We start from the raw sequence: 14,085 nt of genomic DNA, 5'->3' as shown, positions 1-14,085 counted from the left end.
GGACATCCCTATGGAGGTCTTGTAGGCTGTTCGGTATGCCCAGAGAGCATCTTCTAACCTCACACTCCAATCCTTCCTAGAAGGATTTACAGTTTTCTCCAGAATCTTCTTGATCTCGCGGTTAGAAATCTCCGCCTGACCGTTAGCTTGCGGATGGTAGGGACTCGAAAGTCTGTGGTGCACACCGTATTTTTTCATTAAGGCCTCAATCGTGTGATTACAGAAGTGTGTACCTTAATCAGATATGATCGCCCTCGAAACTCCGAACCGGCTGAAGATATGACTCTTTAAGAACTTGGCCACCTCCTTTGCTTCACAAGTGCTCGTGGCCTTGGCTTCTATCCATTTGGAGACGTAATCCACCGCGACTAAGATATACAAATTGCCATAGGATGAAGGAAACGGACCCATGAAGTCCATTCCCCAAATGTCGAACAATTCACATATAATTACCGGAACCTGGGGCATCTCGTCTTTCGCAGATATCCCACCGGTCAGTTGACAACGCTCACAACTTCTGCAGAACTCGTACGCATCCTTGTTGAGGGTTGGCCAATAGAAGCCGCTATCCAAAATCTTCCTTGCCGTCGTCTTGGATCCGAAATGTCCTCCACATGCTAACGAGTGGCAATGGATCAGAACGTCTCTTTGCTCCCAGTCAGAACGCACCTCCTTATCACTTGATCGGATCCCACTCTCCACAGATAGGGGTCGTCCCAAAAGTAGTATTTTGCCTCACTCTTGATCTTCATTCTTTGGGCCTTAGTTATACTCGGCATTTCTGGAAGTTCTCCAGTCACCAGGTAGTTGGCTAAGTCTGCATACCATGGTTCTTGCCATACCTTCTCCTTTCCTTTTCCCGTATCATACTGGCCAGTAAGCTTTATCACTCCTTCCCAGTCAATCTTCCTGACCTCAAAAATTACCTCGCATAAATGCTCCTCTGGAAACTTGTCGTGCACCTCTTCGCTGCTTCCATCTTGCACTATTATACTCAAATGGTCCGCCACCTTGTTCTCGACTCCTCTCTTATCTTCCACCGCCCAATCGAATTCTTGTAACAAGAGGAGCCATCGGATCGAACGAGGTTTGGATTCCTTCTTGGCAATCAGGTACTTAATCGCTGCGTGGTCAGTATAAATGATGACCTTGGATCCCAGAAAATATGGCCGGAACTTCTCGAAAGAATACACCACTGCAAGCATCTCTTTTTCAGTGGTATCGTAATTCCGCTGGGCTTGATTCAGAGTCTTAGAGGCATAAAAAATTACGTACCTCTTCCCATCGATCTTCTGACCCAGTGCGGCTCCCACTGCATAATCGCTGGCATCGCACATTACTTCGAAAGGGTAGTCCCAGTCAGGAGCCCGTATGATAGGTGCGGATATCAGCTTTTCCTTGAGAAGGTTGAAAGCGGCCTTGCATTGCTCATCAAGAACGAACTCCACTTCATTATGAAGAAGTCGGGTAAGGGGTTGGGCGATCTTGGAGAAATCCTTGATAAATCTTCGATAAAATCTGGCGTGCCCTAGAAATCTCCTTATCCCCTTCTGATCAGTAGGGAATGGTAATTTGGATATAACATCCACCTTGGCTCGATCCACCTGGATACCTCTTTCTGAGACCACGTGTCCTAAAACTATCCCTTCGACGACCATAAAATGGCACTTCTCAAAATTCAAAACCAGACTTTTTGCTTGACACCTTTCTAGAACTACGTCCAAATGATGAAGGCATGAGTCGAAAGAGTCTCCGTAGACCGTGAAGTCATCCATGAATATCTCTATACAATCCTCAATCAGATAAGAGAATATGCTCATCATACATCGTTGAAACGTACCTGGAGCGTTACATAAGCCGAAAGGCATGCGCATGTATGCATAGGTTCCGAATGGGCAAGTGAAGGTGGTCTTATCCCGGTCTTCAGGATCTACGTAAATTTGGAAGTATCCGCTGTACCCATCTAGAAAACAGAAGTACTTTTTCCCAGCTAATCTCTCCAACATTTGGTCGATGAAAGGCAAGGGAAAATGGTCCTTCATGGTCGCATTATTCAGCTTACGGTAATCGATGCACATTCGCCAACCCGTGACCAGCCTCGTTGGGATCAGCTCATTCCTCTCATTTTGAATGACTTAGATTCCCGACTTCTTTGGGACCATGTGGATCGGGTTGACCCACTCACTATCTGGCACTGAATAGATAGTCCCTAGCGACAACAATTTCAAGATTTCCTTCAATATTTCTTCTCGCATGTTGGGGTTTACCTTTCTTTGGGCATCTCGATGTGCCTTTGCTCCCTCTTCCAGCCTGATGTGGTGCATGCATTCATCGGGACTTATCCCCACTAAATCTGTAAGGCTCCATCCAATTGCTTTCTTGTTCTTACTCAACACAGTCAGTAGCCTTGCCTCCTGTTCCTTTGTAAGGCTGCTGCTGATGATCACCGGATATGAGTTCTCCTCTCCGAGGAAGGCATACTTCAAATTCGATGGCAATTTCTTCAGCTCAACTTGGGGTGGAAGCGTGTCTTCGGGTAGAGGGTTTTTCTCAGCCTCTCATTCTTTCTCTATTTCTCCCTCTGAAGATTCCTCTATACTGACTGGTAGCTTGGCCCCTGTGGCTCCAATAAATTCCGATTTCTGGCAGAAGTCCTTAATTGCTCCCTCTATCTCTTCATCGATTAACCTTTGGCTACTAATCAGATCACACCATGCAGCAGCTTCTACGTCAGCCTGCTCATAAACATCTAAAGCTTGGAGTTTCTCCTGCAATAGTTTGGTCTCAAGAAAATCTTGGACTAAGGGGTCAATCACATCAACGTAGCATACATTTTCAGAATCAATAGGCTTTTTCATGGCCTCATTGATATCAAAAGTAAATTTCTCCCCATGAAAATCAATGCAAATTGTTCCCTCAGCCATGTCTACTATCGTCTTGGCCGTCCTCAAATATTGGTCTTCCCAACAATATGCCACTAGATTCCCTAGCCTCGGACTCACTCATTTTGATCACGTAAAAGTCCGCAGGGTAGGTAAAATCATGCACTCTAACCAACACATTCTCTAAAACTCCCTCAGGACTTATGCATGACCTATCAACTAGTTGGATCAACACTATAGTGCTCGACAATCTAACTCCCTTCAATCGGTTATAGATTGACAAAGGCATGACATTAATAGAAGCTCCAAGATCACACATTGCATGCTCGACTTTTACATCTCCTATAGTTATGGGTAGAGTGAACATACCTGGATCGGCCCTCTTGGGCGGTAGCTTCTCCTGCACAATTGCAGACGCGATCCCTTCTACCATGATCTTCCCATCCTCTTGGGCTTTCCCAGCTATGAATTCCTTAATGAACTTCCCAAGTACGGGTAGCTTCACGGCTTGGAGGAATGGTATGGTGACATCCAATTTCCCAAAAATTGACAAGTAGTCCACCGGGTTCTCCTTCTTTCTTTTTGTAACAAAGCGGAAAGGGAATGGTCTCTCCCCTTTTTTCTCCTGTACCGGTCCCTCAGCACACTTCTTGGAATCTTCCTTGGGCAAATTCTGGGTCTGAGCCCCCATTCTGGATTCTACCTCTTGATTGGGTTCCTTCCTGACCAGTACGCTCTCGGGTTCACCTCCTCCACATGGCGTCTCCCCCAAGAGAAATGGGTCCTGCTTCCGCGGCATGGATCTCTTAAGCTCTTCCACTGAGATAGTGTCGCCCACTATCTTCGTTCCACTCGGCTCTCCACTTGGTTGTTTCGGTCGAGGTCCATCATAAGTAGTTCCTGACCTCAATGTAACCTTACTCACATTCGCCTTTTCGGGTATTTGGACTGTAGACGGGAGTTTCCCTGCATTTCCTCTTATTTCACCCGTAGAATTGGCCAGTTGGGCCAACTGCTTATTCATCATATCCATGTTCGCTTTATGTTCCTTCTAGGCATTTTGCATCCCCTGCACTACTTCGTTGTGGGATTGCAACTCGCCCTTGATACCTTGCTGCGACGAGAGCAGTTCTCCCATCATGTCTTCCATGGATCTCCTTGACCTGTTAGGGTATTGTGACTGATTTGGGCCTTGGTGCTGGTTGTACTGGGAACTTTGGTTGGGCTGGGAATTTTGGAAGTTTTGCTGGTTCTGGTTAGGTGGGTACTGGTTATACTGGCCAGGAGGGTTGTACTGGTCCTGGTGATATTGGTTCTGATTTTGGTTTTGGAACCGATTTTGGTTCTGATGGTGCTGGGGTGCTTGATTCGGCTGATTTTGATAATTTTGGAAGTTTCTCTGGTGGGGTGGTACATAAACAGGATTTTGGTTCTGGGATTGTTGGTTCCTTCCTGACCAGTTGAACTGGTGGTCCGGGCTTGCTGATCCACGGTTGGGGTTTTGGTTTTGGTGGGGGTTATATTGGTTCTGACCTTGACCTTGGTTTTGATTTTGGTTCCCTTCTCCCCATCGAAAGTTTGGGTGATCCCTCCATGATGCATCCCGTTGTCTCCCCTGGATCCAATTCCCATTTGAGTTAAAATACCCAGCAGCATTAACCTGTTCTATACTGACCAAGTTGTTTGGCTGATCATAGCTCGGTCCTTGGTTTCCCTGTTCTGCACCCTTGCAGTTCCCAACTGGGGAAACCGGCGGTGTATTCTTCTCGATTGCGCTCAAGAGTGACTTCTTCAGCTCATCCATCTTCAAGTCCATCTTCTGTTCAAGCTTCTGCTCCTGGTCAGTAGACGAGGCACTTGCAACCCTTTCTCGGTTGTATCCATCCCTTGAATGGTCATACTCCTTCTTCGCACTCAGTAGCTTCCTTAGGACCCTCTTTGCTTCACTGACCCGTAGCTATGTGAAGCTTTCTCCCGACGACGAATTGGCCAGGTCATGTTCATCCCCTCATAGAAAGTATGATGTATCTCAATGTCCGCCATGCGATGATTGGGACATGCATCTAAAAGGCTCATATACCTCGCCCAATAATCGCTCAAGGGTTCATCGTACCCTTGCTTCACACTAGTTATTTCCCTCTTCAGCGCGCTCGTCTTGGATGACGGGAAAAACTCACCTAGGAATACTGACTTGAAATCGGCCCAACTCTCAATGGACTCGGGGGGCAGGCACATGAACCAGGTGTTTGCCTCCCCTTTCAAAACGAGCGGCAAAGCCTTCAATCTGTAATCATCCTCGGTTGCCCCTGCTGGCCTCCTCTGCGCCCTACAAATCTTACAAAACTCATGAAGGAACTCGTAAGGCCCTTCGTAACTCTTTCCGCAGTATGTAGGCAGAATTGCGATCACATGAGGCTTCACATCACAGGCAGTTTGTCCTGGGGTCACAACTATGGCTTGAGGTGGTTCTCCCTCGGTATGTGCGTTCAGCGTCCCGATCTCAGGATCTTCTTCTCCTTGAGCGGCCATCCTTCTCGGGTTTCTCTCTATCCTTGGTATCTCTTCCGGTATTGGTCCTTCTATGGTGTATTGCTCCTCGTCACTACTCGAACCTAAGTCAGACAAAGCCGTCGACAAGCCGGATCGAGTGGTTACGAGTATAGATCCTCGCTGAAGTATCTTCGGCCTCCACTGGTCAGGAGCCGAGCTGCTGCTCATAAACTGAAACGAAAAGAAAAGAGAAAAATTATGAACAATATATACGCCAAAATATCACTCTCAATAACAGCTAATAACGCCATCCATCCCTGGCAACGGCGCCATTTGAAAGCGCAGGTTTGCGTAGGTGTCGTTCAAACAAGGGTGTATTCTACTGATCAGGATAACAATCCCCTGCCAAGCCTAAACCTGGTTTCAATAATTCCTCAACCCTCTTCTACTGAGTAGTATAGTGAAGGTAGGGGTCGAATCCCACAGAGATGGTGACGATTTGGAGTGATTGTGGTGATATTCTGGAAAGGTTTGGTTAGCTACCACGCTTGGGTTGAGTCTCTACTTAGGCAAGAATTTGAAGGTGGTATCCTACTGACTAGGAGGTGTGACAGGATTCTGATATGCAGCTGTGTACGTGGACATGGTGAAATAGGAAATATTCGAAAAGTACTAGGTTTCTATTTTGGGCTAAACAGAATATCAGAAGGTAGTGGTAGTTGTGGTGACTAGGCTGACAGGTCTGAAAGGTACTAGCTGAAAAAGGTAGAAAAAGTAAAGGACAAAAGCAAAAGTAACTAAAAAGTAAAAGTGGTCCCAAACTTGGATGTGGATGTTATCTTCTTCAACATGAATAAACTCAGATCAACAATCTCAGATTTCATGAACGAGAAACACAGATTAACAAACTTCACAGCTCAGATCTACAATTTAAACTTCGAATCGAAAGACCTAACACTGAAACTGCAATTATGCTTACTGGTCAACATGCGGGGTGTCAGAAATCACGTAAACTGGGTTTTCACACTTAACTAATTCAGATCTAGAATCTAACAGCTATCTAGACTTGCAAACTCAGAGAGATCAACTACAGAAAGAAGTGAAAACAAACATGAACCGATGCTGGAAAAAAACAACTTCATAGCATTTAGAAAACGTTTGGATCACAACCAAGACTTCAAAATAAGCAAAAATATTGGAAATGCGAAAGATCCAACGTAGAGAAAACAAATAAGATTAACTAGAAAACAAAGAAGCGATGGAACTGCTACACACGATCGTGCTGACTGGAACGAGAGAATGGAACTCCGGCGAACTGATGATCTTCAAGTGACCATGGCTGTGGCGAGGAACGAGACTCTGGACTGCGCTGAAGGACTGAACTACCGAGAGAATTCTACCTAAGAGTGATGATGATGAATGAGTTTTTTTCTCTCTCTCTATGTGGCTTCCTTTTATAGGGAGGCTTACCCTTGATTTTAGGGTAAAACTTTGTGGTAAGATGACTTCTTTTTTCTTTGCCTTTGACTTCTTCTCCATCTCGAGCCATTTTTGCATGTATACTGGTCAGTACGTAATCGTCCTGATGCCCTTTTCACCTGGAGTATTTGAAGCTTTGCCTACTGGCTAGAACACTCAACCTGCACACTTTGATCAACTGTTTTGCAGATATAATCAATTACCCACATCATACTGACCAGTAACCAAGGCTTGGAATACGACTTATCAGAGTCCCAGTGACGATCACGTCTGACCGTGACCCGAAATTCACATCAAGATTTTGGATCAGCCTACAACGTGAGCTGGGAACTCGTTTGAATTTTAGCACCTCTTTTCACCCACAGACAGATGGGAAATCCAAAAGAACGTTCCAAACTATCGAGGATATGTTGAGAGCCGTGGTGTTGGACCGTGGATGAAGTTGGGAGTCCGCACTACCACTGATCGAATTCGCCTACAACAACAGCTTCCAGGCAACGATAAACATGGCGCCGTACGAAGCCTTGTAGGGAGGAAGTGTAGATCCCCGCTCTACTGGGACGAAGTTGGCGAGAGAAGAGTACTTGGCCCCGATGCAGTTGAAGAGATGGTTAGAATCGTCCGACAAATTTGCGAGAAGATAAAGGAAGCACAAGACAGACAGAAGTCATACGCGGATGTACGACGAACCGACTTACAATTTCAAGCTGGCGACAAGGTTTGTCTCAAAGTATCCCCGTCAAAAGGGATAACACGTTTTGGTGTCAAGGGAAAGTTGAAGCCGCGATTTATTGGGCCTTATGAAATCCTCGAAGGAGTGGGCCCTGTTGCATACCGTTTGGTGCTACCCCCAAGCCTTGGGAACGTGCACAACGTCTTTCATGTGTCGCAATTGCAGAAATGTGTGTTCGACCCGAAGCACGTGATTCACTACAAGGAAGTCGCGTTGAACCCGGACTTGAGCTACGAAGAGAGACCCCAAACGATATTAGACCGAAAGGTCCAAAATGTGAGAAATAAACCAGGTGCTTACATGAAAGTACATTGGAGAAACCACGGGCATGAAGAAGCCACGTGGGAGCTCGAGGACAAGATGATGGAGTTATACCCAGAACTCTTCCCATGAGAGTACCAAATTTCGGGATGAAATTTCTTTTAAGGGTGGTAGGATGTGACGCCCCACTTTTCGAACCCTAATTTTCGAACCCTAAGACAGTTACATTTACTTTCTTTTATTGTCGAATTAATTGATGAATTGCTACGTGTTTGAATTGGTGACCTAATTTGATTTGACCGAGTCAATTTCGTTGATTTTTATGACGTGGCTTAAATTAATTCATGGAGAATAATATATATTGTGGTGAATTATATTCCAAGGAGAGTGAGATTTTACTTAGTATCATAAATAATTACCTTGCTCTTTTTATTGTGGAAATTTCGACCACTACCAATTATTGGAGAGGAATTTTATTTCTTGGATTTAATTATTTGCTTTGGGATAATTATCCAAATTAAATCCTAAAGCCTAATTACCTTATTTCCTTCTTGATAAAAATCGGCCCCTACCATTTTCCTTAGGGAGATTTCGAAATCTCCTAATTTGTGGGAGAAGGAAATTATTCATTATTTATTTTGATCCATTAATTATTTCTTTCCATGATTTAATTGGAATATCCTAGCAAATCTTGCCTTATCTTATTTTATTAAAGATTTGAAATTATTCCTTATTGAGGGGGAATAATACACGCCTATTTCCTATATTTGTGGGAGGATTTTTATTTATTTTTCTGCTCCGTATTATTTTATTCTGCTCCGTGAAAATACCCAAATTAAATTAGAGGCTAATTAAATAGCCCTAAATTTTGAAAATCCTCCTTATTTCTCCCCCAAAACTCACGCCACTCTCCCCATCAAATCTCCCCAAATCCCTCTCAAATTAATTACCCAAATCTTTGAATTAATGGTGGTTTATTCTATTCCCTAAACTCTATAAATAAAAGACTCCTAACCCTAGTCACCACACTCGCTTGCCAATGTTTCTCGAACTCCGATGTGTGTGTGTGTGTGAAAAAAAAAGAATGAGACGGAGGGAGTAATAATATTATTAGTGTCTGAAAAACTGTGTCAATTTATTTATTGAATTAAAATATAAGTAAAAGAGTTTTCTTGATTGTTAATTAATTGTTTAAAAAAAAAAAAAAACCATAGCCACCACACTCACACGCCTCCTCCCTCTCCCTCACGCCATTCTCTTTTTTCATCCCCTCTCCCACTTGTTCTTCCACTCTACTCAAGATCCTTTCGAATTTCCAAGAGATTGTTGAAGAATCGAGACTTTTATTCGTTCCTACCGATTGTTTCGTCCAAGAAAGGTAAAAATCAGACCCTATTCTTCATTCCTCTCCATCTAAACATTCTTTGACTCCCTTATGCATGTAGAGAGCGTAGGGAATTCAAATCCAAGGGTTAATCGGTGGGAATTTGCTTTTGTATGTGTGATTGCGTTTTGAATGAAATTGTTTGATGATTTAATGAATCTATGGTGAATGATATGTGATGTTACGAAAGCATGAGTATAAGGACTCTTTTGATCATGTTTGTGTGTTAAAACCATGAAAATGTTGATTTTGAATAAATAGGGATAAACCCTAATTCGAATCTTTTTAAAGGCTGAAAAACTGTGAGTCCGGACAGTATGTGCCGACATATATTTGACCGACCAAATGAACTCCGATTTGATCAATTCTCTTTCCTTAGTGAACTTCTTGATGTCTTCTATGTTGTGTGTGAATTTCAACTCTTTTGGTTAAAAGATGAATTTTTGGTGAATTTTTAAAGTTGACTGCGCAATTCTGCCATAAAAGGCTTTCTCGACCAGTAGGTTACGTTGTTGATTTGACCGACCAAACAGGGGTATTTTTATATGAAACTTAAACTGAAAGTTATTTGATGAGTCTACTGTATCGTGGTAAAGTTTTAGCCCCAACGGAATTCGGGTGAATTTATAAAGATTTTTATAAAATGGTTGCGCAGTGCTGCCAGATTTTTAAAGAATTTATAAAGATTCTAACTATATTATTATGTTATGAATGACATACATGAATTATATATGTGATGGAGTGATGTGATATGCAAAGAGGTATGCTATGATTCGTGAGAGGATCAAGGAAGCTCAGGATCGACAGAAATCATATGCTGATGTTCGAAGAACCGATCTCCAATTTGAGGCTGGAGATAAAGTTTTTCTGAAGGTAGCCCCGTCAAAAGGAATAACTCGGTTTGGTGTGAAAGGTAAGTTAAGACCACGATTTATTGGACCTTATGAGATTCTTGACAGAGTGGGTACCGTAGCTTATAGATTGGCGCTACCACCAAGCTTTGGGAGAGTACACAATGTTTTCCATGTGTCACAATTGAGAAAGTATGTGTTCGACCCTAACCACATAATTCATCAAGAGGAGATGATGATCTTGAATCCGAATTTGAGTTACGAAGAGAGGCCTGAGGCCATTCTGGATCGGAAGGTGCAAGAGTTGAGAAATAAGTCTATTGCTTCGGTGAAGGTTCGGTGGAGAAACCATGGTGTTGAGGAAGCTACGTGGGAATTGGAAGTCAAGATAAGAGAGAAGTACCCAGAATTGTTTGATTGATCTAAGCAAATTTCGGGATGAAATTTTTGTGAAGATGGGTAGATTGTAATACCCGTTTTTTTCCTTTTTTTTAAGCTAAGATTTTTAATTTAAGAACGAGCGAGTGATAGACCTTGAATGAAATACCATGTTTGTTTGGATTGGTTGTGAATGGAAATAGTGAATGCTTGAATTATTGTTGATTATTTGTGTGGTGTAAGTTGTCGACGAGATTGACGTGAGAGTCGTCGATGGGGAAATTTGGGTGTTCGTTTACAATGTACTTGGAATAACACCAAAGTACTAAAATAATAAAACATCACAATTTAATCAATGTACTAAAATTTAAATATCTTTTGGCCTATCACTTTTGTCTATATTTTTTTTAGCCTATTTATCCTTATTCAATTGGGCCACTTTTAATATAGCCATTTATTCATAATTCCTATTGAATTCCTCCAGTCAACATAAATCCCTTCTTCTAATCCCTTCTACACGTTTCCTTTATTCATCAAAACCTCCACCCCTAAAATATCTCCAACAACCAAATAAATCAATATCCATCAGTTTAATATCTCACATTCACGTCTTCCACATCCAAGAAAAATCTGTGAGAAAAACCTACTGCAGTTTTCTCCTTTTCCGTTAAGGTAATTTTTCTCCTCCATCAATTGAATTCGAAAAAAAACTCCATATTTGTTGATTCCATAACCAAAAATCTCAAACATCACAGTGTAAAGGAGAAACTGGGAGAGCTGTTTTTACCTTCTGTTGTGCAAACTTTTTCTTCTTCCCAAAGGTATTTTATTTTCTCTAATTCCATGTCATATATTCATACACTCATAGTAGCCACGAAATCAGATTTGTAGTTCCTAATTTGAGAGACCGAAATTTGAGAGATGTTTTGTGAACTGTGGAAGAATGGCGGTAGAGAGAGAGAGTTTGATGTGGGTTGGGAAGAAGACGGGTCGGTGATTGAGAGTGTTTTATGTACTGACTTCTTCCTTTTCTTTCTCTTTCTCTTTCTCTTTCTCTTTCTCTTTCTCTTTCCTCATCATTAATTTTCTCTTATTTTTACATATTTTGGTGTGTATGTAGTAAACGGTTTATACGTGTACTATGTATGGAATAGGGAGTATATTATTGTTTTATAACATTTAAGGTTATGTTTAAAAAAAAAAGAGATGGAAGGGGAGGCAGTACGTGTACCTTGGAAAAAAAATGGAGTTGTTGACTTTTATTTGCTTCTGTGTTGCTTTAAATTGGAAGTATATTAATTTATAGCCTTTACTTTTCTTTTATTTTGTATTCTTTGACGGGTTACGGCAAGGAGTATATTAAAGTTATAGATACCTATTCTTTTGACCAATTAATTTGGATAATCCAAATTTATGTGTTGATTTGGAAATATATTAATGTGTGTGTATACGTGTGTTGTGATAGGAGAGTGAGTGTATACGGGGAGTGATAAGGAGTATACTTTTAAGTACTTGTTGTTCTTTTAATTTTGGTGGGCCACTTTTGTATTGGAATTTTATATATGGCCTAATATCGGTGATGACCGAGAGTTATCTATGTTGGGATTTTGGTGTTTAATTGATAAATCCGTTTTAGTATATGTGAACGAAGGATAAATTGAGCACTCACACTTAGGATGCAAGCATGGTTTAAATTAATTTATTTTGCAAAGTCTGATTGTTGCATATTATATTATTTCAAAAAGGGTGAACTTGTGCACGTTATTGCGGTTGGAACAGAAAGTGTTTGGGGAGTTAAGCTGTTGAGGTGAGCTTTCTTTTTAAATAAGGACTATGTCCTGAATACTTTTTATGTGAAATGAGGTGGAAAGTGTTTGTCTTGCCATGCTTTGTGTTTTGAATGAACCTATCTGAAGTGGCTATGCCATGTATGTTTAATCGAATTCGGGTCCCAGTAGGGCAGCAACCCTGCTCGGACTAGTGTACACCCCGTAGATCGTGTGCTATCTCTTTGGAGTTGGCCGGTCTAGTGACTTGGTTCGTGGCCACGTTCCTTGTCATGTATGTTCAGATATGGTGATGGTGGATGTGGATGGAAAATGGTTGCGCAACCGACTTTATGTGAAATGCTTTTAGTGTACTTGGGTTCTTTCAATTAAAACCCCCAAGGTCACTTGATTATGGCTTGACAAACTATGTTTTGGCATGTGTCCACTGAGTGCATCAAGTACTCAGCCCTGCATATTGTTTTTCTTAATTGCAGATTGAGCGGCGATGGACGTGGAGGATGTTGAGCAGAGTTCATGGATTGTTTTGTCATGATTAATAATTGTTGAATTTGTCGTGTCTTCATACTCGGCATTTTCCGTGTCTTGAACGCTTCTGCCAAGAGTCATTTTCTTTAGAATTATTTATTCGTGCAGAGTCTAACTCGTTTGAAAATTGTTTATTGTCCATTCTTTATTTCCTTAGAGTTGGTATTATTGTTAGGAAAATATTATGACGTTTCCAAGTCAAATTCAGTTATTAAATTTTTTGGTCAAATGTGTATGTTTTTCCCCTTTCTTCCCCGCTTCTTTAATCCTCCCCTAGTTGCGATCAACCGTATTTTCTATCCTTAGAAAATGCGGGCGTGACATCATCCATACCATAGTGAACTTGAGTTTTACAATTAGGAAAGAAATATCATCGAGTATCACAAAAATAATTTCATAGACTGGCCAGTCAAAACAATCTCCCCACTTTCTCAACAATCCATCAATCACATCCTCTTACCATAGTGCGACGAAAGTGTGGCCACAATATTCGCGCACGAGACCGGCCGACTAGCAAGGACGGCTCACGATCCCACCTGTGTACACTAGCCTGATAGGGTTTGCGGCCCTACTCAGACCCTAATTCGTTTAACATAGCCCTATAGCCTAATGGAGCGCACTTACAAACTAGGCATCAGGCACAATCTCATCATCAAAACAAACATGGCATGACATAACACTTTAAACCACCCTTATTACACCATAATCATACTTTTGAAAGCGTAAAAGAGTTTAGTAAAAGAAAGCCCACCTCACTAGCTTACAAATCACAGTTCACAACTTTAATGCAACCCTTGCTCTTTGTACCCACGTACGCACAACAACCCTTGTCAACATCATAAACACATAATACAATAAGTTTTCTACCAACATCACGTGGAGAAGGCGCTAGCCATCTTCTATTCTTTGGAAAATCTGCAAGGTAAATTAGCTAACTCCGTAGTAAGCATGTTTTAGGTTTCAATTACGCTAAAACATGATTAAATTCAAGTTATGAGCATGATACGTGTGAGAATTACGCGAATAGAATTTGTCTAAATAATCTATTAAATAGATCAGAATTTTATATGATCAATTTGATGCATGCTTCCGCTGCCAACCCCTTCAAATTCGAGTTCAATCATGAAGGAAACAAATCTACACAGTGGTGTTGAAAATGGGTTGATGGAGGAAGTTGTTAATCGCCTTCACCAAGTAACGTATCCATCCGTCATGGTGTATGTGTTAGGGTTTTGTATACTAGAAATCACCTTTCGAGTGATTACATATTGTAAAACTCTAATGGTTATTTTCCAATAAATGCAACAGATTA

At 41.7% G+C, this 14,085-nt stretch overlaps 1 long non-coding RNA gene across 1 annotated transcript; it reads left to right on the top strand.

Annotated features, from left to right (window-relative positions):
- The first annotated feature begins 10,935 nt into the window (after positions 1-10,935).
- Positions 10,936-13,096, top strand: LOC121755436. Its single transcript, XR_006040740.1, has 4 exons — positions 10,936-11,130; positions 11,214-11,279; positions 12,204-12,265; positions 12,722-13,096. It is a non-coding gene; the product is annotated as an uncharacterized LOC121755436 (long non-coding RNA).
- The last annotated feature ends 989 nt before the right edge of the window (positions 13,097-14,085 follow it).

This window comes from Salvia splendens, chromosome 11, assembly GCF_004379255.2.
Source record: "Salvia splendens isolate huo1 chromosome 11, SspV2, whole genome shotgun sequence".
In the NCBI taxonomy this organism is placed as follows: Eukaryota; Viridiplantae; Streptophyta; class Magnoliopsida; order Lamiales; family Lamiaceae; genus Salvia; species Salvia splendens.
The sequence above is the reverse complement of the archived record's forward strand: the minus strand, read 5'-3'. Positions and strand labels throughout refer to the sequence as shown.